Raw genomic sequence first — 27538 nt, 5'->3', positions numbered from 1 at the left:
TTTTTGCTGACTTTCTTTCTCTCAATTCTTGCTAGTTGCATCCTCCTCCTCCCCACTTCCATATTCACCACCTCTGGCCTAAACCATGTTGCAGCTGCATTATGAAAAGTGTAACTGAACATTATTTTATTGTTTATTGATCTGGTTACACCAATAATCCAGAGATGAGAATTCACTTGTGAGAAAATGCTAAATTCACATACTAGGAATGCTTCTGATCCTCAATCATGTATTCCCAAGCAAACACCATATAAGAATCCTGAACAAATCCAACCCATTTTGCCGCTGACAGAATGTTTACCAGCTCCTTTCTTGCAGCAAATATTCTTGGCAGCTACTAACCCAAATTTAATACTGTAAATGGTAGCAGCAGTGCACTCTGTTTTGGGCTTAATCTACAGCATTTTACACAACATGCCAAGCTTTTTGATGTGTTTAACAGCGACTGTCGGCAAAACAAGGTCTTCCTGGTATCGAAAGCATCTGTAAAAAAATATATCAGTGAAAGCACTGTAGGAGTTTTATTTCATGTGAAATTATGGCACAATTACACAACCCATCCACTATTAGTCGGGTTCAAAAATGAGTTCAACATTTAATTTAAATATAGTATATCCTCCAACTGCCTCGATTTGGCAGGAATCATCCAGCTTAATCCTCTGTCATCCCACTTTTTCAGTTGCTTTTAAAATGTTCAAGTTTCTTTCTTCTCCTACTTCCCCACCACCACAGCCTTTGGTTTACTCCCGTTGGTGCATACTGAGTCTAATGTCCAAAATCAATTTGCACTCATCTCAGTGGGGAAGAGGAGAGAGGATGAGGCAGAAACTCAGGCAAGAGCAAACAGCTGCAATCCTTTCCTAGTTTGTCTGTCTATCCTAGCTTATCATTAATACTTTTTGCCATCTTGGCCACACTCTGATTTTGCTTGGCTAAATGTGTCCTGGTTTTCATCTGTGAAATATTGGAGGGTATCATATATGCAAAGCATTTCAGAAGGACTTCTCACAATAGCCAGCATTTTCTTTTCATTCAGAAGCTCCTAGTGCAGTCTTTATAGGATCGAAAAATGCAGGCAAATGGCTCATGTATAAAAATGCACAAAATAGCACCTTAGGGAAAAGACTGTGCCAGGCCTTTTCTTGCTTTTCTATAAAGAGAACGCTGCTGATGTCAAGCAGGTCATAGGCTGCAATCTGTTGTACACTTGGGCATGTTAAATATAGCACAACTTAATTCACAATAAAAGTGCCTTATGCATTCACTCCCCGGCATCCTCAGCTGATACATTCTTACAAGACCCAAATCAACACAAAGCATCCCTTAGTAATAAGGAATTATTCATTAACTCCAAATAAACAATACTATAAACTGTTTATTCTTCCTATACACTCAGCTTTACAACTCTGCCAATCCTCAACAATTATAAGAAACTTTCCCTGTTCCATTCACCTTTAATGCAAGTTTACTCATCTATTATTAGGCTTATTTTGACAAACCATTGCAAGCCTTCCTACACTACATTTTCTTCTTACACTATATCTGAGTGCATGTGTGTGTGTGTGTGTGTGTGTGTGTGTGTGTACTTCTTCACTAAGTTTTTTCTTGAAGGGAGTGACAAATAATTTCAGAAACTTTCTTCCTGCTGTTAAAAAAAGTCTTCAAAAACTATTAACAATCCAGGACTTATTCTGTGCAAACTTCACAGATGGCTGTTCTGCACTGAAAACAACATTTTATGCACCAAAATCAGCATTTTTCCTCATGGAAAATATTTCAATAAAAATATTAATTCATGTGCAGAAAATGCTGTTTTCTTCACAGAAAATGCTATTTTCTATGGAAATAAACTATGTATAGATTGCACACAGTTAAAGCACAAAAAATTACATTTTCCGCATGGATGATAGTTCAGTGCAGAAATATTAATTCCTGCATAGAAAATGCTGCTTTCTATGCACCTACTGTACTTTGGCTACTTTGTGAGAATGCATGAATCATTAGAAATGACAATGATGCTGGGAAAGGTAGCAGCAGAAAGAGAGGAAGGCTATATGTCAAGATGGTTAGACTCGATTAGGGAGGTAATAGGCCTGAGCCTCCAGGACCTGAGCAGGGGAGTCGAGGACAGGGAATCTTGAAGATGTCTCATCCATGAGGTCACCATGAGTCGAAGTCACCTTGAGGGCACTCAACAACAACAACAACGCAAATCAAACCTGTGCAAATTTTATGCAGAGTAAACCCCCAATAACAACATTTTCTGTGCTGAAAATAGTATTTTCCACATAGGAATTCCTATTTCTGCACAAAACAACTTCAAACTAATGTTGCACAGAATAAGCCCCAAACTGCAAAGATTCTCATCAGGCCAGGATTCTTTACCTCAGGGTTTCTCAGCACTTGAAAAACATGTTTCTCTACCCAATTTTCCTAATGAATATTTCCTAATGTTTTTTCCTTCCCTAGTATGAAGTGGGAAAAGCTGCACCAGAGCACTCCTTTGTCACCAGGGTGACCCGATATCATAACTGCAAAGGAGAACAAGGCACTGCAAAATGTAGGGGAGTCACGAAAAATGTAGGACATTACCAAATAAAAGCTAAAAGCACTTATATAAATTCATGCTTCTTAGTCATGCTCAGAATGGAAGAGACTTTTGAAATTCCTCCTGGATAGAAGGTTTAAATGTTGGACATATCCTTGAAAAGGAGATCTCGTCACCCTGTTTGTCACTCATGAACAGAAATCAATATCATCGGCCAAGTATCTACCTAGAACTAACCTTCCAGGAGTATGGACCTGTATGTATAAAAGAACTATATGCCATCTTTTAGTTCATCTACCGGGGGGGGGGGGGGGGGAGGGGGGGGAGAAAGAAGAAAGAGCGACCCGCCAGTTGTTGGATTATTACACCTAGGAACTTCATCACTGGATATAATGACTATGATAAAATTTTCAGTATAACATCTGAAGGGGTGGCCCTTTGCCCACCTTTGATCTAGGTCAATCAGAGCTTCCAAACAATAGTTTTATGTTTATTAGCAATGAAGATTAACCCATGACAAAACAGAATACTCACCTTTTGGTGGATCTCTCAGCCAGTGATTATCTCAGTTCAGATTTTTCTACAATCTACAAGAAAAAAGCAGAAATCTCTCATCAAAGCTGGAAATACCCATAAAGTTCAATTTTAAGATTTGTCAAGCAAAATCGGGCCACACCAACATTAGTGTGACACTTAGATGTTTAGTTTCAGGTTTTAAGAATTCTTACTTAGTTGATTATGCTAAGTAACCAAGTCACTCGGATCTTCCTTTATACATGTACTACTGTAATTACCTTATTTGATAAGAATATGAACATTTCACAGGTAGGACTCTAATTCAACATTATAAAATGCAGGAGTGGGGGGACGTCACATTTTTAATTTGCAGAATCTCCAAGTGACATTATTTGAAATAATGATGATATTGATGATGATGATCATCATCATCATTTTAACTGAAAATGGAATTATGTCTTTCACATGCATATCTACTGTTACACATTTGTTTTCCAATGATGTTTGACCATTGTGTATTTGGCCAAGTACAGTGTAATCTGTAACTCTGCTTTCAGGGATTTGAAAGAAGACAACTAGATGGGCTTGTTATAGGGAAACAACAAATGTATAAAATGTATACAACATACAACAAATATATGCTGTATAACTGTATCTTTCTTCTCATCATGAATGGACCACAGACTTTACTTAATGAAGCACTCTCTCTTCTTTCTGTGAAGACAGTAATGCAACCATGTAGGGTAAATCACATGTATTAAAACATTTCCCTGTTGAATTGAGCCTTCAATAATTGTAACTTGTTGAGATGTTAAGTTAAATTTCCATCTATTCTTAATGAGCTCCAAAGCATCAGAATAAATAAGGAAAGTAGCTCTAAGTGTTGACAAGTAAATTAAGTTTCCGTGGTAAATATGCCCTTAATCACAATTACTCGCTAGAAGGCACTGACCATTTAGAGATGTCAGCTTACTTAAAACAGAAAGCCATGACAGTTTGCAAGACTATGCATGAGAGCTTTAAAAGTTTATCTTAAAGGCTCTTTAACTCAATGCCAAGGTAACATGGTAATGTAATATCCATCTAGCACCAATGGATGCTAGTACCGAAAGGATTACAGTCCCTACTTTCATATATTATAGCTGTATCTACTCATATTTTCATCTATGAAAAAATGTTGGACAAAATCATTTGCATTTCACATGACAGTGCCAACACAATCTGGCTTTGACCTCAGAAAGAAAATATGGGGAGAGAAAGTGTATTTATTATACAGATACCGAGCTGATTCTTTCCATTTCAGCGACTTTGCTAATGCTTGCATTCTGAGAGGTAAGCATCATAATGTTGACTCAGTTGAGGCCCACACCCAACACAAAAATGGCATGAGCCTTGCTGCAATAAATACAATCACTGCCAGCACTTCTGACGCACAAAACAATTATAGTCTCTCTAAGTAAGGTGGCATTTTTTACAAATCTACTTAGCAGTTAAATGAATTACAGGTGCTGGGGAAATACACACCCATCTTAAACACTTGAATCGATTCCCTTGCTCCTCTTCACTAAATCCCAGACAATAAAATAATGGATCGCATCAAGGTTTGAAGAGAGGCATGCAGTTAGCTAGTGTTAATTTTAAAAAATACACTCAAGATTATGGAAATCTATGACCACCGACTGTTTATCCATTCCAATTGACTGAGCCCATCAGGTAAAAATGTATGGCCCAGTGCTTTATAGACACAGCAGGAGGCAATCAACCTTGCCTGCTTCCTTTTTGGTGACAATAGATAGGACAAAAAGTACTGACAAACCCTATAGAATTTAGCTTTGTTGAAACATGAAAATACTTCTAAGTGGGAAGCATATACTTTATATGCATTTTCTGCACATTTTAACTGTTTGTCAGTCCCATTTTCCTGGTCCCTCTCCCTGGTAAAATCTAATTTTATTTGTTTATTTGGGGATGCTTCTTAATGGTTTATTAGTGCAATGAAGAATGGTCATTCTTCAGTGTCCACTTCTGTATATATTTGCTATAGAAAGCCCACATCTAGACGTTACACAAATGATGTGATTGACACTAGTGCTTTGAATTTCCTGTGGGTTTGCAGGGGAAGAAGTAGTTGTTTTAAAAAAAGCACTCATCCTGAACAGGACTACAGTATAGATAACCATTTATTTTATATGGTATTTCCCACTGAAAATCCACTCTAAGCTACTTTTGTTAGGTCCCAAATGCATCTTTGATACACATTTTTAGCCCATGAAGGACCAGTCCTATGCGCTGACATTTCACGAACATGTGAACAGAGTTATGGTCAGAGTTTGATGCTCAGTGACATCGGTCCAAAACGCACTGCAGGAATAGTCCAGTTTGAGACCACTTCAACCTCCCTGGCTCATCGCTTGGAAATCCTGGCCACTGTAGTTTATTATGGCCCCAGAGCTCTCTGACCAAGAAGGCTCACAAAACGTCTAGTTCCCAGAATTCCGTAGCATTGAGCCAGGCCAGATAAAGTGGTCTCAAACTAGATTATCTCTGCAATGTGTTTTGGACCATAGTTTCCTCTGATGACTGACTTGGGAAACTAGTTAATGCTCTGTCTACAAACAAGGATTACAAACCAGGAGAGAAGCACTTACACCAGAGTTTCTTAGTTCAGGCACCATAGGAAACCATGATCTGAGCAACAAGTATATAGACCTGTTTGGTTTCAGTTTTTAGCTATTACATATATGCCCGGCATGGGAATGGGTAGAGGAGAATAGCAGGAGCCTGTCTGAAAATCAGAATGATTTGGGGGTAAAATTTGTCCACAAACACCCGGCTCCAAAAAGTGGACAAGCCCCCATTTGAAAGAAAACCCTTTGGGAGAAGAAATGACACTGACGGATGTGTATCACTTCAGAAACGTGGTCAAGTACACTTAGATAAAATGTTCTTCCTCATTTCCCTAATGAGTGACTTCTAAAACAGTGTTTTATTTTTTTTAATGGGTGATGTGTTTTTATACTGTAACAGTTTAATTCTAATTTAGCGCTCACCTCTGCATGTTTTTAATTGTAAACTAAGCTGCTTTGAGTCCCAATTTTGGAGCAAAGGAGGATATAAATAAATATAATAATAATATAATAATAAATATTTATGTGTTCCAAAAACTGAATGTGTTCAAGGCTGCAGCTATAATACGTGCCTCTTTATTGTAGATACAGTACCAATAAATGTTTTATTAGGCTGAGAGAGCTAACATGGGGGAAAGCACTTAATGAGGAGTTGTACAATCCTGCAAAATTCATTCCTCTCTAACCAAATTAAGTCCCAAGAGCTATAGTGGATGACATACTCATCCACTACTACAGCTTTAGCCATTTTAAAAATATCATCTGAAGGCCTAAACTTCTCCATCTCTCTACCAGATATCTCTACAAAAAAAATGTAAAAGGTGCTGTGGCTCTCTCTGGGAGAGAGAATCACAGTGGTTTTATGTGTTTCTGACTCCTGTACTTCCATAGTTTGCTTACTTCTGGGAAAAGCCAGCTTTTCAGAAGACTGGATAGCAACTGTGAAGAGACCCTGTTTTTTCTAGTATTGGATCACAGCAGGGACAAGTCAAGAGAGGCACGCAGTGGCAGAGCACATGCTCTGTATGTAAAAGATCCACTTCAACCTCTGGCAAACTGTTGGTAGGGAAGGAAAAGATTCCTTCCTGAAGAACTGGGAATCTGCTGCCAGTCAATGCACACAATGGGTAGAGAAATCTGTAGGAGATTCAAGAGATGTCAAGAGCAACCAAAAAATATCCTTGGGAGACGACAGACAGCCCCAGGACCACACTTTGGCCTCTCCTGGTATAAAACAGCTTTCCCCAACCTTTCTCAAATTTATTACAGAATTTAAAAACTTAGACCATTATTGATATGCATTGTGTTCCAATAACAACAAAATAAATAATTTGTTACTTTATTTGCTGCACTCCTCAATACTTTTTGTTCATTGTTTAGGGACGTAAATCCTCCGAATGGATAAGAGAATAGCATAACATTGGAAAAATTCCTATGAAAATGCCTGTTAAAACTGCCCTTTAAAACTTTCATAAATAAGTAGAATCTGTTACCAACTGTAACAATAAATTAACATTGTTCTTTCTCACTACGTTGTGTTTTGGAATGCGGCTTCATTATACCCTAAGTATCTCAAAATATCACTAAGTGTAAATACATTTTTTTACTTGTAACTTGCTACTTCAAAGCTCTGCCACAGTTACAGAGATATGGACCTTGAATAAAGAGGTCCCTATCCAAACTGGATCTTCCATTTAATATATGTTTTTATAAGAGTCACCAGTGTAGGGTATTGATTAGTACATCTTTCTTAAAAGAAATATTAATTATGCTCTCTGGTGCAAACCAAATAGATAGATAGATAGATAGATAGATAGATAGATAGATAGATAGATAGATGTTACAGTTGTCATGCTAACTGAGGGATTCTGCCAATTCTAGTGCCAAATTATAACTTTCTCTGCCCATCACAGATTTTATATGAGTGACAGGGGCTTGATCCAATCCTCATTAATCTTAAAGGAAGAAACATCATGGAATTGATACTGGAAAGAACTGGAGGTGGCACTCCAGCAAAGCTGATCCCTGTGTGTGCTGGGAGGCTTCTTTGTCAATGGCTAAAGGAAGATACCACAGTGTTCTCAAATCCAATATATATGTGAATGGAAAATTGCCCTGAAAAGCCAACACAGCCACATTCAATTTCAAGAAGGGGAATTTCTCAAACATGAGAGGATTTGTGAAAAGACAGCTGAAGGGCACAGTTATGGGGGTCAAATCCCTTCAGAAAGCTTGGAGGATATTTTGAAAAGCTATAATAGAGGATCAAATAGAATGTATACCACAGATTATAAAAGGTCCAAGCAAGTCCAAAAGGATATCACTGTGGTTAACCAGCAGATTCACAGAGAGCATAAAGCAGTGGAGGAAGGTCTGTAGTCTTTTTTGAAATGAAGAAAATGGGGCAAAGAAACTAGCAATCCAAAAACTGACAAGAAGGAATTTGAACCAAGGAATTCAAAGCCCAAGTTGTTAGCTATTTCAAAAAATGACTGATAAAAATGTCTCAGAAGCTGTAGTAAAACAGCCAATGGATGCATGAGCATTAAACTAAAGACATAGGACTTTTAATGGACTATTAATTCAGATGTCTCAGCTTGTCCAATGGCACTTACTCCTTCCTTCATATGAGCACAACTGCAGTCTAGAAAGGACCCAAGCAAAAACATAATAGGAACTTCAGCTTTCTCATTCAGAGATGTCCCTTGGACAAAGGAGAGAAGCTGGATTTCAAGAAGAAGCAGGGAGATGAGAAACAAAGATTGCATACATCCGCAAGTTTCTTAGTTGCCAAATCTATATTGCTCAGGGGCTCTCTCATTTCTCCACCAAAGTAGCAAACCCTCTCCGGACCCTTAAGAAAGCAACTCTAGATCCCATCTTCCACAGGTTTATGGGCAGTCTTGCACTGCATATCAAAGTGTGGGTCTATTTCTGTACAAGACAGGCAATAAATCTTTCTCTTCTCCCAAGCTGTGCTTCGGTCTCTGTGGATGTACAGTTTGCTCAAGCACAAACAAGCAGAGGAACGTGCAACATAAGACAAAAGTAGGAGACCTCCTAGGAAGGTCCACCAGCAGCTAGGTCATCCCCAGGTTCATTCTCACGACTGCAGAGGGAGTGCAGGGAGAAAGTGAACAAGCTTCTGTCAGAACTGCAACCAGTTAGAGGTTCTTGAACAAAGATGAAAAACAACGTGATAGGTTAAGAGCGGACTCAAGATATGCTGAAAGAAACCAAACAGACTGGTTCTGATCAGTGGATAAAACCTGTAGGATTGCTTCCTTCCTAAGTACTGAGTCAGCTAACAGCAGGCTTTCAAGGGGAAGGGAAGCTAGCACTCAAATAGGCTGTTTGCGGCCACTTGTGCATTCACATATATGGGGCAGAGAGGGATTTGCACCTGCAGAGACTTCCACTTCTCTATCCTTCTCCTCTCTTCTGTGTAAGGCCAGGCAATATCACCAAGAGCTTAAAGTTATGTCACTTTCCTATTTCACACTGATGCCCCAAAGCTCAAATGTTAATTCCTTCAATCTGGTTCTTCAATAAAACCAGTTATGAAAAGCTTCAGTAGATGAGTCGGGTAAGTGGAAGCATGGCAATGTGACTGACACATGTACCTATTCTCAGTCATGGAGAAGCAACCTTCCTGTCACTCCCTTTTAGCTGAACGAAATCAGCATATAATCTAAAACAGAAAAGGGCTCTAACCAACAATGATGAGAAGGAGGTGGTGGTGGTGGTTGTGTGCTTTCAAGTAGTTGCTGACTTATGACAACCCTGAGGCAAACCGATCATGGGGTCTTCTGGCACTGAGAGTGTGTGACTTGCCCAAGGTCATTGAGTAGGTTTCCATGGACAAGTGAAGCTTTGAACCCTGATCTCCAGAGTTGTAGTCCAACACTCAAACCCCTAAACCTTGCTGCTTCTTGTGAAGAGAAGTGCCACCATGTTTAGTTAGCCATAGGGATCAGAATGATTAGGGAGGTATGATTTCCAGAAATTTTGATGCCACGAGAAAAAACTTGGAGGATTTCTCCTTTTTAATGAAAATTATTTCACATTTTCATAAAAATGGGTTTTTTTTTTTTTTGCAATATTGACACCTTTTACAGATTGAAAATCACTTCATTACTTTATGTTTAACTTGGTTTCACATAAAATTGTGTCTGATATATTAAAAGCACAGTTTATTCAGAAAATAATTACAAATCAAATTTATAAGACCCTGCAAGGAATGCCTGAGCTGTGAGGAATGTCTTTGGTTTTGCTCATTTATGAGGCATGGACTAAAAAAAATACCCAGTAAAACCATCAACATTACTAAAGGAAAGACAATTGTCTTCTCTAGTAGTCCACTGTACAAAAAAGCATACATTTCCACAAAAAAGAGGAGAGAGGAAGGAAAGGAGGGGAAAGGACATCTCTTAGGGTGATGTCTGAATAAAACACTGTGTAATTCTATGCATATACAGGAAGCCAGCATGTCTCAACATCACAAACAGCACCTTCCCATCCCCATTTTTTTTATTAGTTGGCATAATTTTATAATATATCTGGTCAATATTAAAAATTTTAGTAACTTTTGGCTTTTCGCATATATTAATATTTTGAAGGATTAATTTTTCATTGCTAGGTTTTATAACAAAAACCCATTTTAAAACATGAAAAACCCAGTTAATTATATTGCATTGTGAAAAGAACCTTATAATGAAAAAAAAAATTGTATCAAAGATAAAGTGGATTATAATTACTGGTTTTTGTAACATTCTTATTAATGGAGAATTTCAATTTAGTTAGGAAATGCCCAATTTCATAGACCTCTTTCAGGCACGCACCCCAAATATTAGATACGATTATGATATTGAGAATTTGCTATAATGTTAGTGATACAATCTGATTAATTTGTCTTTAATTATCTTTATGCATTGTAATCGGATTGTAGTTTTAACACAGTTCCTTGTCTATATCATCATCTCTCCGCTTACTCTTTGTTACATGGAACTTGGTCCACAATGTTCCCCCATTTTTCTATGCATTTCCCCATGTTTGTTTGAGAAAGCAAGCCCAGTTTTGAAACTTTACAAGTAAAAAGGAGGGAGGATGGGAATGTGATAGCGGCAGCTGTCCGGAGGAGGGCTTGGAAAATAGAAGTTGCAGGCAAGAAAAGTGTTAAGCATCCTCCATCACCATCCATCACTTCTGAGCTTCATGCTGTTCCTTCCAGAAACTGGGGGAAATAAAAAGACCACTCCAGAGGATTGTTTTATTTGGCACCATGTGATATCTGTTCCAGCCCAATCTACTGTAATGTGACCCAATAAAATGCCAATGGGACAGAGACAGTCTCCGTTCCTTTCAATGTACAACAAAGTGACATATCAAAATGAATTACAATTTTTCTCAGAGGCTACAAATGATGTTCCTGGCACAGTTCGTCCCTTGACTTCCAGGATAGCAGCATCAGCAACAAAACCCACTCTTTCACATGAATAAACACCCATACAGATTTCATCCTAATTTCAGAACATCCTCACAAGGTAATGCTTTGCCACATTATCTCTTGGTTCCTAAGTGAGCACTCAGCAGAAGAGAGCCATAAGGAAGCTGTTTTCCTGATCCAGAAGTGATGAGACATTTTTCTCAAATTAAGGTTTACAAGCCACACGACTGCTATGCTATGGGACTGATTCCTCCTATTGTTAGTGTGTCCCTGGATATATCCAGGTGGAATGTGCTGAGGATAATTACTCAGTGCCTTTGACTCCTATTCATGGAAGGAGAATCAGGAGGAAATTAGCAATGCTCAAGCATGAGGGCTACCTCAGTATGGATCCTCTTTTGAATGGCAAACCTGGTGGTGTTATAGGGGCTAAACAGACTGGTGTTATACGCCAGTGTGAAGGCAGCATGGGGGAGTGGCATATGCACGCTGACTACCCCCACACTACCCCCACAGTGGCATCATGTTATGCACCCAACCGCATAGTAGGGGGTGTCACAGTGCTCCATTGGTGCGGCATTTAGACACACTGCAACAAAGGAGCACTGAAAAGCTGCTGTCACTGCAGCAAGAGTGACTTTTTGCTGGTGCTAAAAGGAGCTATATAATTCCTTTTAGCACTGGCAAAACACCAGATCGGGGCCAAAGCATGAGGTTGCTGCAGCCCCAATACAGCACTGAAAGGGGTGGCAGGATGTTGCTCCAAAGGGGCAGTCTGTCGAGCCCCATAGCTTCCCTTCCAGGCAGAATATTCCACTTGCAGGTTTCCAGTACTGCTGTTATCACTATACTTATCTTTATGGAAATGTGAGGGGATACCACACCCAAGAATTGAAGTGAGAGGAAAGCTCTCTAGAAAGCCCTGGATCTATATACCATGGATATTGTCTTTAATATTAAAGTTTACTAAAAAGAAAAAAGAATCACATTTGGGTCTTTGTTAATCTGATAAAAATGTAAAAAGAAAAATGAGATGATACTATACCCAAAATGTAAGCAGAACCTACTTGGAGATAGTTTTATGTGGGTTTTTCGGGCTATGTGTCCATGTTCTTGGAGATGTCTACCTGGAGATGTCTCATCCATAGGGTCACCATGGTTCGAGACTGTAGGGCAATTTAAGTTTCCTAAGGCTTCAGCCTTTGGTAAGGAAACAAAAATATTAAATATCAAAAATGTTAATGGCAAGCCTGTTAGGATCTAGCTTTAAATATTAGAGTAGCAGAAACATGCCTTTGTCTAACAGTATGCTTTCCTAAGGACTGAAAATAAATCCAAAAACAACACTAGTAGCTTGTAGTTCAAACAAAAGTTTACTAATGGCTTTAATCTCTATATACATAAATGCTATATCCTAATCTAGCTAGTGAATAGTTCAGGTTGAGAAGAAATATTTATCTCACCATCCTTCCAAAAAAAGGGGGAGAGAGGAGGAAGATGGAGGACCAACAGTTCAGTGTGTTAGTCCCAAAGGGGGAGTGACCTAAATCTCATGATTAGTTTCAATGAGGCGGGGGGGAGTTTGCTTGCAGGAAATCTCTATCTATCTAAGGAGGGGGAAAGAGAATGAAAAATCTTCCAACAGAGATATAAGGGCTGTGGTGGGACACTGCCCTTTTTCTAGCCAGATTGGGGCTATGGCAACTGCATGTTGCATCCCCGATCTGGCCTTTCCACAGCGTCAAAAAGGAGCCACTTTTTGTGGCTCCTTTTTGTGCTGTGGAAAGGGCACCATTGCCGCAGTAGCGCAGCTTTTCGGTGCCCCTTTGGTACTGCACCAAGAGAGAATTGTGATGCCTCCCACCTTGCGGTGGGTGCACAGCGTCACAGCAGTATGGGGTAGAGTTGGGGCAAGCAGCATGCGGTCACTACACCCCCCACTCCACTCCGATGCCGGAGTTTATTGCCTGTCTGTACAGCCTCTGACTCGAGGATGGTTAAAAACAAAAAACAAAAAAAACAAATCTATTGGCTCACTGTGGTTTGAGTGTTTAATTCACCCTAAAGGGCTACTAATTTGGTTCTTTCAAACACAAACACCAAAAACTACAATGTGGCAAAACCACATTGGCTGCATCAACAGGAGTATAGCATCCAGATAAAGGGAAGTTAAGAGTCCCATTCTATTTTGCTTTGGTCAGATTTCCCCTAGAATACATTGTCTAGTTCTGAGCATCAAAGTTCAAGAACATGCTGGAAGATGAAAAAGATGGTTAAAGTCTAGAAAACAGATCTTATAAGGAACAGTAGAGGGAGCTGGGTATGTCTGCCCTTGAGAAGAGATGACTGAGAAGTGATATGATAACCATGTTAAATATTTGAAAGGATGTCATGCAGAATATGGAGCAAGCTTGTTTTCTGCTGCTGCAGAAAATAAGTCATAGAGCAATGGATGCCAATTATCACTTAAATATTAAATATATGTTCTCAATAATAAGAATAACTCTTATTTGTAACTTTTTAAACAAAAGTTGGGTAATCACTGGGAGTGCTTTAGTTATGTATTCCTGAATAAAGTGGCCCATGCAGTCCTTTCCAACTCTATGCTTCTGTGTTGTACCAATAACCTCTGTGCATCTTGAGATATCCTCTCTTTGTTCACAGACAAACACTGCTGCAATTAAAAACACTTGAGAAAACAGAGCCTGATCAACTAAATACATCATCCTGAGGTGAAATGGATTAAAATAATATTTATGGCTTGGTGAGTCAAACAACTACTGGGTCCTTCATAAACTTCAAAGAACATGCTGGAGGACTCAGATGACTCACCTAGAACCATATGGAGGCAATGACTGTGTGGATTGGCATTTCCATGTGGGAGCTAGCTATGTAACTGCTACCATTTGAAAATGCTTGAAACAGGATCATCAAGGCTACAAGTCAGAAGTGGCCATAGGCTTCTACATTGATAATCCAGTAAATTTGTTGTGCACAACCTACAGTTGGATTCCTCATTCTTAATTATCTGTCCAGGGTGCTGAATCTATTTTTGTGGCAATATTCAGCACCTTGGATAGTTCCTTTATAGTCCATAATAAAACTGTAGCCCTGTGTAAGTCACACCTGCTACCATGTGAAGGAGATATGGATCAAAAGCTTTATGCCATCAGGCTGGATCATGAGCAGTCCCTGGAGATAATTCAATGGGACACACTACTAGTATGTGTCATTAGTTTTAGAGAAGTTAGGCATTGCTTGTGTCTAACGCATCTCATAATTATCTTAGATATGCTCCCAAGGAATAATACATTTTTGTTTAATATCTGAGTAGAGTAGGCAAGGAAAACTACATTGCCATCTGAAAATTGAGAAAATCAGTTTGCAGAAGAAGATAATGGGTTACTATGAACTTGTGTGCAAAGTCCAGCTTTGCCACACAAGGGCCATGTCTAATGGCTATTTTGGCACTCAGTATCTTGAGTAAGTTTTCTGTGCAGCATCTATGCACTTGTTTGTCTGGTTAGTGAGGGAATTGGGGTGATTCCTCCATACCTCCTGCTCTTGCAACCCTCTGGAGGCAGCAATCACAGGTTTGGGGGTGAGGCTACCCAAACAGGGAGCCTCGCCCCCAAATATCAGGGAGTTACATGATATCTGGGAAGCTGGGTGGTTCAAAACAGGGACGGGGGGCACATCCAACCAACAGGCCAAATTACCCTCATCCTACTTTCAGAGGATGGATGGACATAACAGATTTGAGTTTTGAAGAAACTCCTCCTCCTATTAGAAGGGAAAAAAGAGGAATGTGATGCTTGCCTTCTATTATATTTGTAAGTACTTGTATGATGATACAGAAAGACAAAGAGAGATGGAGATCTGATTCTGATGCTGAATTAAGTAAAGGCAGCCTTTGAGCTGATTAAGAGTTTAACTGATTAATCTAGCCAATTAATCCATTAAACATGGCATTTCTAATAATGTATACTCACTTTGGGGAATAATTAAAGACGTAGATCCCAACAACCAATCATTTATTTATATATTTATATAGCATTAACAAGAAAGAATCGTATCTACCTTAAAACCCCTAACTAATTCATTGTTTCATCAGATGCTCGATGATAGACTCTCACACATAACAGAGACCGATGGATCACAGCCAGCCAAACACCCACTTGAACAACACACTCTGCTCTTTTTAAAAAGTGATGTCTATAAACACTTTATGCCATGTTCACAGTCTTTAAATGATGCCAGGAATCTCTCTCCCAACCCCTACTTTTCTGGAAATATGTATGTCACCATTATTTAAATCCTTTTGGTGATGTTGCAAGCAGGTAGTATCACATGCTGTATGTTCTCTCACACATAAAAGTGTTGCAATTTTATAGGGCTTTATTTAAAAATAAAGGCTTAGCTTGCATATTTTGCATATAAAATACCTCACTTTTTTTTATTGAAACATAAATCTTGCATATTTATTTTATCGGCAAGAAAACTTTTATTGCTTCTGACAACCAACTGATTCAAAACATATTACAAACTCTTTGCATGCAGCCATATTAGCTAAACTTGACATCAGAAATGTAGTAGAATAAAATCTATCAACTTACATTGCACCTTGACTGACAGAGACTTGCAATCTGATTCTCAAAGGAAGCCACAGGGTTGGCAATCACAACAGCATCCTTTTGAACAACATGCACCCAAATTCTTTGAGGAGGGAAAAATGCCTTTTAAAGAAACCCTTTATTCCTTGTTGGTTCATGAGAAGATACTGAGCCACACCTATGCCATGTGAGAATCCTTAAAAGGAGCAAGATCTTTGTTGTTGTTACTTTTAATTTTTTAGCCTATCCTGTACACTGCTGGGTAAGCCTGTAGAATCTGAGTGGCAGCTCTGTCAATGCTGTGCAAATCTGCTTTCTTCATCTTATCCCAGTCACACCCAGCCATAGCATTAACCCATTAAGTCAAACAATCTGCACAGCAATCTCCTTCATGTGACAGGCAAGCTGCATTCTCCTACCCTATGCCTCTGAAGTGTGTATGAAATCCAGTCCCCACCCCTACGGCCCACACAACAAATAATGAGTGAATCCCGCATACTTTGATGGAAGCTAAATGAAAGGTGATCCAAATAGCTAGGGGCAAAGAGAAAGAGAACTAACTCATATTTCCTGCTCTAATTTTGGCTACTTGTGTGGGTGAAGCTTAAGACTGTGAACTAAGAAAAATTCATGATAAAATTTCTCTCGCTGTTTGCCCTGGAAAGCAGATGCTCTAAGAAAGCAAAACAAAAAAAGAATCGAAACCAAGGAGCAGTTTCTACATTTCTGGGTGCTATTTTATTCTCTAGACTTGTCTAGACTCCAGGAAACCCTTCTCCTTTGAACACAAAAATGTGAGAAAATGTTCAGTAAGTTTCAGTTATTTGGGTCTGAATAACCACGACATTTTAGCCAGTATTATGATCTGTGGTTTTCAAGGGGCCTATTCACACTGTATGATTATAATGTTATGATTCCACTTTAACTTGCAAGGCTACATCCTATGGAGTCCTCCTGGGATCTGTAGTTTGGTCAGAGGCATCAGAGGAGAATTCTCTGTATGCGGGTTCCTAAGGCCCCTTCTTCAATTGTTAATCCCAGGTTTATTGGATGCAGCCATGGCAGTTAATGAAATCATAACATTGTAAGTATATAATGTGAATGGGTTCCAGTATCACATGGAATTCTCATGCAGACAGGATTTTGCATATGGTAAATACTTTTTAAGAAAATGAGGTGGATTTCTCTGTGAGGCAAAACAATATGTCCGTTTCAAATCCAGGATTTATCCGATTTCAGTGGAAGCTTGATGGAGTCCAACATAGTTCAGATTTCAGACTCAATGCATGAAGGGTAAAATGTCACATAAATGGCAATGGAAACTTCATGACCCAGAGGCCCCATGCTTAAATACGGTTTGTGAAAACTTGTTCTGTTAGTATTCAGTCTCAAGCAGACAGACACATTTATAGAAATATTTGTTAAATCAAATGGCATACTTCAGACATGTCAGTTGTTGTGGTTTTTTTAAAAACCACAGTCAGTGTGACATATGTGGTCAAAAAGTTTCCTAACGGTCCATCCTCATCAAGCAAAGAGAAGAAAACATCAATGCAGCTTAAAAGTTTTCCCTGGAAAGGTGTTGTTGTTTGTGGTTGTTGTGTGCTTTCAAGTTGTTTCTGACTTATAATAACCTAAGTCAAACCTATCATGGGGTTTTCTTGACAAGACTTGTTCAGAGGAGGTTTGCCCTTGCTTTCCCTTGAGGCATGTGACTTGCCCAAGGTCACCCAATGCATTTCATGGCTGAACAGGAAAGTGAACCCTAGTCTCAGGAGTTGCAGTGCCCTCAAACCACTACACTATGATGCCTCAGTGTATAAAGGTTTTACCAAATTGGGGGGGGGGGAATGCATACATTTTGATACTGGAAAATCCTATGAAGCAAATTGCTTGGGTTAACATATGTGTTACTTCTACAGAAAAGCATGCCATTAGTTCTGAAGTCTACATAGTGAACATGGTATGTAGGTGGCCAAACTCAGTTTAAAAGATTTAAACATCTGGGAGTTATATTCCATGATATCAGCTCATATATACTACCTACAAATCTCACGCAGTTCAAAAAATGCTAGTAAACCATATTGGTGTTGTTTTTTTTAACATTAAAAGGCTCAAACGTTCCTAGCAGTTATCATGCTATATAGTGGGCTGAGGTTTGATTCCAGGTCCCCCTGTGGATACCAAAATCTGTGATGTCCCTTATATAAAATGGCAAAATCAAGGCTTGCATTTTGGAATTTATATCTTGTTGGAATATTATCAAGCCTTGGGTGGTTGACTCCATGGATGCAGAATGTATGGATGCATAGGGCTGACTGTACATTACTAAAATCTCATCTGCTTCTTTTGAGGGTCTGAAGTGTGGGTTAAGGATTCAAACACAGTGCTCAGCATTCAGTGCTCAAGTCTGCTTTCTGTGGACACTATTACAAGCCCCTAGACGTATGCTAAATACAGTGATTCTACTGGAAACTGGCCAGTGTTTCTCATAGCCCAGAGCATGGATGGCTGCGTGTCATTTCTGGCTTGAGGCTCATGTTCGACTCTTGAGACTAGGGCTCAATTCCCTGCTCAGCCATGGAAGCTCATTGGGTGTCCTTGCATGAGTCACATATGCTCAGCCCCAGAAAACCCCATGATAGGATCACTTTAGGATTGTCATAAATCAGAAATGATTTATGCAAGCATAGATTAAAATCGTGAATCCATTTTCTCAGCAACCTTTTCATCATTCAGTTCCACCACTTACTTCTGGCTCTCTGACTGGAGCTGTATGGCTCCCGATGGGGTTATAGTTTCTTATCAGGGCAACTGTTGGTTTCTTTCTTGAGCAATACTTTATCCTTCATTTTCATGGTCAGCCCTTAATATCCCTGACTGTTTTCTGCAAAATCCACCTAATTCCACTGTACTATATATCAGTGTTTTTCAATCCTTGGTCCTTTAGATGCTTGGGCTTTAGTTTCTAGAAACCTTGGCTACTGGCAGTGTTGACTAAGATTTTGGGAGATGCATCCAAATGATCTCCTAGGCCAAAAATTGAGAACCTTGAGGACTCTTGATTGACCCCTGATGCAACCTTAAGCAACCTTCATAGGAATGGTTATGAAGCAGGTAAACTTGATTCAAAATTCACCCTTATTTACTGAATTAGGTTTCCAAGCACAAGGCCATTTTTCACACCCCTAGAACTCAACCATTTTTAAGGCCACCCAGAAACCCTTTAAAGTTCAGCAAAGGCAATGGAAATTTGCTCACCTGAACCTGAAAACATTACAAGCAACTTGATCTTTTAATGACTAAGCACCAAACACAAACTCAAAACCACAGGAGGAGCCAGAATGTTTAATGAGCTACTTCCAAGCCATATTGTATTTAATGATAACATTCAGATAACTGGTTGAGGGAGAACAACTAGTACAATGAAGGTGTTTCTATGAGCTCCATGACTGAGAGGAAAAGGGAGGTTCAATCATATTGACATTTCTTTTTTGGCTCAAGCCTTTAGTGTTGTTTTCCCAGAATTTAGATGATAAAACATCCTGCTTCTCTTTATATTATTCTGGGCACCATGCCCATATTTTGGAAACTACCCCTAGGGAAATGCATACTGATTAACACATTTTATCGCTAGTAGAGTTGTAGAAAAGGAAGTAGAAGGAATTACACTCAACCTTTCTCACTTTCAGTATCTGAGGAACAAGGGCAATTAGCAACTAAACATTTAACAAATCCAGCAAAGATCTCTAACTTCTTAACAAAGCAGAATGGAAGAGCAGATATTAAGTTTTCTTAATATTCAACTGGAACCCTCCTTCTTTGCTTTCTTTCTTAACTTTTGTTAGTAGCCATTCCAAGTCGTTGCTATTTTCTGCTAGTAATAGTGGAAGGCAGTGAAAAAATAGGAAGACCACATTAGAAAGCTTGTTTTCTGCTGTTCCAGAGAACAGGACCCGGAACAATGGAGGCAAGCTCCAGGAAAAGAGATTCCACTTCAACATTAGGAGTAACTTCCTGACAGTAAGGGCTGTTTGACAGTGGAACACACTCCTTCCTCAGTCTCCTTCCTTGGAGGTCTTTGAACAGAGGCTGGATGGCCATCTGTCACAGGGGATGCTTTGACTGAGAGTTCCTGCATGGCAGGGGGTTGGACTGGATGGCCTGTTTGGTCTCTTCCAACTCTGTGATTCTATGTGTTGATTCAATAAAGAAACAGCCTTTAGCTTGATAGCCCTGAGGATTCTTGATAGAGCTCCTTAATCATTGGGTTTCTAGACGTCAAGGCTGACTTGATAGCAAACCACAACAACATATGTCAGCATAGCCTGGATATTAACCAGGTTCTACATTTTTATTTGGGGGGTTGGATGGATGGAGTTCCAATCATTCCACCAAAAAACAAAGTCTCAAGGCCTTACAGTTCTCAAGAGTGTGGAGGAAAATGCAGGCAATCTTTTGTGACTCACTTTTTAAAAAGCCAACCTGTTTCATCTTTACTTTTGCTTACACACACTTGCTTGGCACTAAGTCTCGCCAAAATAAGTGGATTTACATCTGGGGGGCAGAAACATCAAGCTCAAAAACAACAAGGCTTCTTATTTTGTAAAATAAGAGTGGAGTTTACCAGTGTGAACCCCATTGTTAGCCTTATTAGAGAAAACTCACTGAAATGAACAGAACTTGTTAGTCTTCCATTATGGAGGGCCCACTGATTTTAATGGATCCACTCTAGTTGAGAGAGCCATAAAGGCATAGTGGTGTGAGCAATGAACTATGCATCTGGAGAACAGAGTTTGAATCCCTGTTCAACCACGGAAACCCACTGGATAACTGTAGACATGTCACACACTCTCAGTCTCAAAGGCAGACCTCCGCCCCTGATCAAATCATGCCCAAAAAACCCTGTGATCAGTTCATCTTAGGGTTGTCATAAATCCAAAATGACTTGGAGGCACACAGCAACAAAACTTTAGTTGAGATCAACAACCACAAAATAATATTTCTTAGGGAGGAAAACATGGATGGGATATATTTGAGTAAAAACAGGATTGCCCTGGATAAAATCTGATGGGTAAATAGGGGTAAATAAGTTTTTGGCTTGGGATTACACAATTATAGTGCTATGATTCCTGTGTAACTGTCCTGGCAACATCCTATGGAATCCTGAGATGGACAGTTGTTGAAGGGGCTATTAGGACCTTCAGCTGGAGAATCCTCCTCTTGTGCCTCTGCCCAAACTACACAACCTAGGAAGATTCCACAAGATGCAGCTTGGCAGTTGACATGGAATGATAGTGCTATAACTTTGGAGTGTGAATGGGGCTTAGTTATCTTCAGAATGTATGGCATGAGCTCCATTCTCACGTCAATCATGTTAGTAAAATGAACTGGATACATACTGGTTTGGAAGCATTCCATATTGCACGTCTCTTTAATAGTGCAACTGGGTTCTTGCACTTTCTTCCACACTCCTGCCCTATGCCCTACCCAGCATGCCTTTCAGGATATATATATATATATATATATATATATATATATATATATATAAATGTGTAGGTATGCTAACTCAATTTTAAAAAACAAAAAAAGGAAAGAAGGAAAAACTTTGTGGTTTAAAAGGAAAACAGCCGGTTTGGGAATAGTGAAGGGGGGGGATGCTGATACCATGTGAATGCCTAATACCGAAACTACCGTGGGGAAAACTTATTTCACCTGAAGAATAATGTTAAAGTAGTCCATTTGGGAGCTTGTTGATGGGTTCTCCCCATCAACGACAATGACAACAATGCTTTGAGAACAAGACAGTAATGAGACAGAGACATTGCTGTATAAGTATCACCAAAGGGACTATTTTCCAACTTTAATGGTAGTTTTAAAGCTGAATGCAGGAAGCCCTTTATCCTACAGTTCTATCCTATATGTGTTCAATTGCAAGTCAGTGTCAATATAGTCAATGGATCTAATAGGCAATGGTAGTCAGTTTCTTTGATATCAGAAGGGCAATAATTCAGCCCATTTTAATCTGAATATTAAAGGTATTGTCCAAGATGCTGTACTCAATCCGCAAAATAAGTTCAGCACCTTGCGCAGCTCTGTTCAAGTTCAGACTAAAATCCAAAGAGGATTTATCACCCCAGTTACACCAAAGCCAACAACCAGTGCTGCTTACAGGTATGTTTTCACAAGATTGCAACTTTAACTGGTTTTCAGTATACAGTATGGGAAACTTCCATTAAATTAAGGGGAAGGCACAGTTAAGGAGTCACAACCAATTTTTCTCACCAATGACTTTAAGAACAACCTTATCCAAAGACTGAACCATTTCTTATGGAGCAAGAAAGGAATGGGGAAACCTGTCTCCTTGTTAAAGTCTAACTTATCAACTGCTTCTAAAGGCACAAGAGCAGAAAGAGAGGAAATGTGGCAATTCTGCAAAGTGTCAAGGCTAGATTGAGGTGGCTGGGACCCTGGAGCAGTTCCAGAAACAGAATCCCTCTTCTTGCACATTAGTGCTGCATTCTAGAAGTGGTGGCATATACATTAATTAATGAAATACATTAATAAATAATAAAGCACAAAGTACAATAGAGCACAATGCAATCATCCATATGTGTGAGCCCATTTTCACCCCTGCAACTTGAAGGAGACCTATAGCTCAATCCTGTATATTTGTACTTTGTTACTAAAGAAACATGTTAAAAGGCGGATGATAGCGGAACCATTATGTGATTCAGGAACCTGCTGTGGGAAGAAAGGAAAAAACAACAACACCTTTTCCTACCCAACAGGACCCCCAATGAGTGAAGATGCTGGAGCAACTGCACCAGTTGAACCACTGGTGACCCAGCCCTGCATATTCTGTTTAAAAAAACCTGAGAAGCTGCTAACAAGTAGCTTGGGACAGCAACTGCTAGGTGCTTAATACTGGGATCAAAATAGATCACTGCAACAAGAGAGAATTCCTCTGAGAAAATATTATTACAATTGCTTCTATAGGCTGTAGTTCTACCCAAAACTACTCTGTACTAAATTTCACTGAAATCAAAAGGATTCATTCACTCATAGTAATCAAAAAGATTCACCTCCAGATTGTTTATGTCACATAGAAAATCCAATTGATTGAAAGGATCTACTCTAATTAGGACTAACAAAAGCATTTAATACCCTGTTTTCTCCAAACAGGGGCTAAACTCAACAAAGTAAGGAAAACTAACAGGGGTGCACAATTTAAAAGAAAAGAACCCATGACATCTGTTTGCTTTCCTGTACAGAGCAGGGTATCCACTTTGGGCTTCAGTCAGAATTAAGTCTGAGATTACTCTATCCCCAAAATAAGTTCTGCACCTCCAACAGCTCTTTTATATGTAAAGCCGAAGGCTTTCATGGCTGGCATAGTTTTTTGCGGGTTTTTCGGGGTATGTGGCCATGTTCTAGAAGAATTTATTCCTGATGGTTTGCCAATATCTGTGGCTGGCATCTTCAGAGAATAAATTCTTCTAGAACATGGCCACATAGCCCAAAAAACCCACAGAAAGCTCTTTTATAGTTTGAACTAAACCAAAGAATGGATTGACTGCCCCACTGACATGGAACCTATCCAGTCCAATTTTCCTACTACTTAAAATTCCCATTCCATGAAATGAAAAGAAGGTGTGGATCTCAGTGAAGAAAGTCAAGATGGATGCAGCATCATGAATATTAACAATTTGTTAATATTTGATTTTTTAAAAACTATTATTATTTTGGCCCACAGGCAAAATATGAAATCCTATCACAGCAGTGGCCTACTGTCCACCAGACAGACGAAGCTGAGATTAGGGGTGAAAGCAGCACCAAGGTGCAAAGCTAACACTCTAAATGTCACACAGCCTCATTTGCATTCCTTTAGGGACTTTGTTCCCCTGCGGCATTGCCAGTGTTGAAGAAAGATTTGACTGCTAGTTTCTCTTATGTGGTTGCAACAAGGGCAGGAATGGGCTACCATCCTATTTACTCCAGGCAGTGAAATGTCTCAAGCTACTTCTGTTTGTAAGTATTATTTTTAATTTCTAGGTGTTTGGTCATTCCATAATAATTTTAACATATTGCACTGAGATGCATTTACCAGAGTCCATCTTTGGCCCCATACAGACAGACCAAAATAAAGTTGCTTTGGAGGTATGCTGTTTAAATGATGCATGCATGCTAAGAGTCCAGAAGCTGCATCAAAGCCACACTCCAGTCCTTCTGGGCTAAGTGGGCAAGAATCTGCTCCCACACTTTTCACTAGCCCTATGAATGACAAAAACATAAACGACTATCTTCATTAATTTCAAACTTTCTACAGCAGAAAGTATTGCAGGTTTCAAGGTTACAGTGTTTGTCACTGCTTGAAAAAAACATTAATGCAGAAGGGAAGATGTGGGGATGGGGGAAGGAGATCTACTTCCAAACCCACAGAAATATGTATCATTTTATAACTTGACAAAAGAGCTTTTGGGGTCCATTTGTGGTTATGTTAACATATTCAAAGCATTTACTTTGGTGTTCACTGCTGTCAGGCACAATTAGGCTAATGAACATCATTCAGCACCAACTCTGGCTTTTCTGTAGTGTGCAATGGCTACGATCCGCATAGGACTGTCAAGAAAGAAGAAGAAAATGACTGATCAAAGGAAAGGAGAGAGTAGAACCATAGAAATACAGGAATTTAAGAGATAGATTGCTATTTCCAGTACAAAGAGAGAGAAAGTCTAGAAGAACAAACTAAGAGCACAAAGTCACATCATAACCGGGAGATCTTGTTTTTCCTTTTAAAAGTTGTAAGTCTGTAGGATACAAGACAGATGTTACTATTCCTGATGCTTTGCCACTGGTTGCCTTTCTTATCCTTCCTTCAAACCACCTGCAGCAAGAGGAATTGTAATTCTGTCTGACTTTAGTTGTGGGGACAGGGAAGAGGACATGTGAGGGTGACCTCCAGGAGCTCCAAAAATGCATGATTTCTACACATATTCAAGTAATTAGAGATGTCTGAAACATTAAGATGGATATACAATGTATCCAAGGCCTGTTACAGACAGCCGAAATAAAGCTGCTTTGAGTCACAGTGGAGGTATGGTGTTTCAATGATGCATGCGTCCTAAGAGTCCAGACTGGAGGGTGGCTTTGGTGTGGCTTCTGGACTCTTAGGACGCATGCATCATTGAAACACCATACCTCCATTGTGACTCGAAGCAGCTTTATTTTGGCTGTCTGTAACAGGCCAAAGTCTTAAATTATATTCAGCCAAATATATATGAAAAACAGCAACACCTCAACACATCTAGATAACCATATTTGGTTTTACTCATTATGCAGCTGAAAATTTGGTCTTCAGATCTTTACCATGGAATTTGAGGCAACTGGGTTTCATTGTCAAGACTGGTTTTTTTGTCATTCTCCAAAATAAATATTAAAGAGTTCAAAGCTTGGGACAATGGTTGTTTTGTACAAAACTGGCATCCATGTTTCTGGAAAGGATGGAAAGAATATTCTATTGTGTAAATAGATAAAAATGGTTTATGACTGGTGTGTGTGTGCGTGTGTTCATGCGACTATTCTGTAGTCTAGGTGCCAGAAGGACATGGGCCCTTTTATTAATGGAAATCATAAATCATTCCCATCTGTTTACACAGTACCAGAAAAACAGACAGACTACCTCTCATTAGCTTGGGGATATTGATATACGCCATATTCAATGCATAGTTACTAACAGAAAACATTGAAAATAAGGAGCATTTTTAGGGATGTACACATAAGACAATAGTTAGTTTGTAGCTCACTTTTGTCCTTCATATAACAGAACAATTCAGCTTGGATCACTTTGGAGAAGATCTTTATCACAGCTTTATTCTGGAAAATTGGAAGCTTCATGTCTCCCCCTGATGAAAAAAAATCTTAAAGGCATTACCTCAGTTTTCAATAGCAGCTGGATTTGCTTGGATCTACATTGACCAAATCCTAAACCAGTCAAAGTCTGAATCACTCTAAAACAGCCCACTTTGGGTCTGGATTCAACCAAAGTAAACTCACATCCCTAAGAATATTTATAAATTCCCTGAAGAGTTTTCAGAACGAAACAGAATGCATTCAGATTTTCTGTTTAAAATGAAAAGGTCATGAAAATTACCATGCTTAAACCATCCATATGAATAACCACACAGAAAGCAAATGAACTGGAATGATTTGCTTGAAAGTCTCAAGCAGTCTTCATAATTGCTGAAATCTCTTTCAATTATTTACAACTTCACATTTTCTCCCTGGCTGCAATACAGGATTTTCCAGTTACTTTCCAAGCTGTTCTTCACATTTTTTTCCTGGCCTTCCTTGTTCTAATTAGAATCTAATGTCTAGGAGACAGTTTTTTGTCCTCTTTAAACTGAAGGAAACATAATATCGGGTAACCTATGTTCTTTTTGCAAAGTTATTAAATTAGATGCTCATAGGAGAAGGCCACCATATGAAGAACAGCTGAAATCACATGGTGGCTATGTCCAACAAAGCACGAATCCACATAGTTATATACTTCACATTGGTATAAATACTCTCACACTTGTTTTTTAATTGATCTGTACTGGTTTGTGTTAACTGATACAGCTATTCAACACTACTTCTCTCAAATGTTTCCTTTGTTGCTCTGACATAATTGCCTCTATCTTTCACACTCTTTTTCAGTGCCTGGGGTTCCTTCAAAATGGCAGTGGTTAGGGGCATGAATATTCCAGTGCGATAGTCCTGTAGGCGTGTCATTATCAACCATGTCCTCTCCTTTCCTCTACCTAAGTTATCATTACATCATGTAGCCTTAATGATATATTTTTAAACTTGTAACCAGCCATTAGCCACCAGCTGGAGCATCTGAACTTTCTTTTTCTTTTTCTTGTCCTGTTGTACTTTCGCCTCTACATAGTTTACAGAGGTGATTGATTACTTATCTTTGCACAATACTCCAGTATTGATGAGCACTCTTTTCTAGCATTGTAGTGCTGTTGATTCATCAGAAGCATGATATAACTTGTAGTAACCAAAAATGTGAGCCAAGTAGAAAGGAATGCATGTCAGAAGAACCTATAATGCAGAGAAGTAGCCATCACAGTGGCCTGGGATGGAATAAGTCAGCCAGAAAATATAGCCAAGGAGAGGAGGCAAGATACTGCTAATAACCTAATGAGTTAAGAAGTCCACCATGAGATTACAATAATGGTACAAAAACAGTGCTCCATCAAGATAAATGTGTAACATGCAGCAAAAAACCTTTTGCGGTTTGAGTTTGAGTTAATTTAAATTGTCTGTTTTATCACATTAAGACAAAAAATGACTGCATTATAATGGACAGTTATTACTTTGTATGTGTGTTTGTGCAGCTTATGAACAGAGAACTTAAGATAAGAACAACCATATACAGGCAGCCATTGCTAGTGTTAAATTCATCCTTTGTGAATTTATCCAGTAAGAAATACATGTGCAATCCTTCACTGTGAAGCTGGCCATCATGTTTTTCTGATCATAAGAACAGCAACGACAAACAACAATGTCTGTCACAGTGTAGAAAAAACAACAACCTTATGTATAAGTCCACTCATGTATCTGCCATGTTGACTGTTCTTAAAATAGCATTCACTTCATGGCTGATTTATGAGCTTATAGGGAGAGGCTTGATTTTGGTGGGTTATAGAACGCCCATTTGGGGCGGTCTGCACCCGCCCCTTCCCCCAGTGTATCGGGGCCTCAGCGTGCAGAGCGGCAGCCGCTGAGGCCCCAATCC

The 27538-nt window shown here is 39.2% G+C and overlaps 1 protein-coding gene across 1 annotated transcript in view; it reads right to left on the bottom strand.

The window, feature by feature from the left end:
• The window catches only part of MAP2 (microtubule associated protein 2), a 329228-nt gene that overhangs the window by 245999 nt on the left and 55691 nt on the right, over nt 1-27538 (bottom strand). Inside the window, 1 exon segment of the mRNA XM_042447021.1 lies at nt 3083-3135. The gene's annotated coding sequence lies outside the window, so the exon portion shown is untranslated.

This window comes from Sceloporus undulatus, chromosome 1 (genome assembly GCF_019175285.1).
Source record: "Sceloporus undulatus isolate JIND9_A2432 ecotype Alabama chromosome 1, SceUnd_v1.1, whole genome shotgun sequence".
Lineage (NCBI taxonomy): Eukaryota > Metazoa > Chordata > Lepidosauria > Squamata > Phrynosomatidae > Sceloporus > Sceloporus undulatus.
Note: the sequence above shows the minus strand (reverse complement) of the source record. Positions and strands in the feature narration are given on the sequence as shown.